Below are 1,713 nucleotides of genomic sequence, written 5' to 3' on the forward strand. Positions count from 1 at the left end.
CTTGAGAGCTCAGCATGCCTGTTCAAAGCAATGCTTTAGTGGCCAGGGCCAAACTACTAGCTCTGTTAAATATCACCTTAACTTTCACCAAATGAACCTCTTGTTCCAAGTATGGGGGGCTGACTAAACTGGTGATAGGGAAGATAAATGTTACTCACCTAGGTTTCCAAAGGATACAGAAACCCTCCCTTCTGCGATTGAGAGCTGTTTTGCTCATTCAAATAAGAACCCTTCTCCACTTTTAAGCTCTGGGCAGACTAACACAAACCGACTTAAATTATATCAATCCTATAGCAGCTTGCACTAGGGAGCAGGTAATATGCCTTGAAACAAAGAGGACTTGAGCTAAGTTTTATCCAGAACAGCGAGGGGAGAAAACGTGTGCCTTGAAACACAAGCAACAGCAATTTAGCCCAAACATATCCATTATTAGTGGTAGTGTAAGAGTGATGCTGTAGCCATGATGGCTAATCAGACCTGATGAAGAACAGCTGGCACTTGAAATTTTGTCTAATTCTACCCCAACTAAAAGCTGCCACTCCAAGAAATCCTTGCCCAGTGGATATAAATAGGTCAGTTGTCCACGACCTTAGATTCAGCTGGGTTTGCCATGGATGCTCCCAAGACCGTGAGGCAGCTTCCAACTGTCTTGCAAGACAATTTCCCTACTCTTCACTGACTCAGGTGGACAGAAAGCTATTTTGTGTGGATTCAAACTGAAGAGATGAGGTGGCACTGCCTCTGCTGCACAGCCAACACCAGCTCTAGGGAAGAGGAGAGCAGCAGCCCCTCACAGGGTGATGAGCTGTACTTCGTTCTACCAGAAAATGAAGGGTCAGGACCTGGAATTAAAAAGGGGGAAGAGCAGAGCGTGTTGCTGCCTGGATGGCCATTTCCCCTTCCAATTCTTTTTATAAAACTTAGTGGGGAAGGGAAATCAACCCTTACTAACCTCATCAGTAGTCTCAGAACTTTCCAAAGATCAGACACCTTGCTAGAGATCTCCAGGCCTGGATCCAGTTGATAGCACCAGGTTAGTGGCTCTCAACAGTTTTTTATCCCAGACTTGCGAGACTGCTCAGAAAATGCCAACTCCTATGTTCTTACACTTTTTTGACTACAGAAAAATAATAGAGCAGTTTTTCTGTTGTAAAGAACTCAGAAAGGCCATAAGCCCAGAGATTTCAAATAGAAATCCACAGTTATCTTGTGAATCATGTTTGTAAAGCTAACCATACTAACACTTCCTGCTTCACCTTTGAAAGGATCCCTGCTTGAGAATCACTGTACTAAATGGTCAAGTGCTGCAGGAAAGTATGCCTACTGACAAACCCTACTAGACTGCTGGCCTCTTTTACATCAGTGTAAAACTATCAACTTTTAGTCTTACCTTGATCCTAGGCAAGCTGTTTGGGAAAATTATGCTGGCACACATCCATGAGGGCCCAGTGGGGGACTGCATGCTTAGGGGCAACCAACACGGGTTCATCAGTGGCAGGTCCTGTCAGACCAACCTGGTGGCCTATGATCAGATTACCAGATCATTAGATGCAGGGGTAACAGCGGACATAGTCTTCCTGGACTTCCGGAAGGACCCCGTTCTCATTAAGAAACTGGGGGCTGTGGTGTAGACGCCCACACAGTCAATTGGGTTGCCAACTGGCCGGAGGGCCGCACCCAGAGGGCAGTGGTGGATGGGTCATTTTCGACCTG

Source organism: Crocodylus siamensis, chromosome 14 (assembly GCF_052110815.1).
Source record: "Crocodylus siamensis isolate JL-2025a chromosome 14, ASM5211081v1, whole genome shotgun sequence".
NCBI lineage: Eukaryota > Metazoa > Chordata > Crocodylia > Crocodylidae > Crocodylus > Crocodylus siamensis.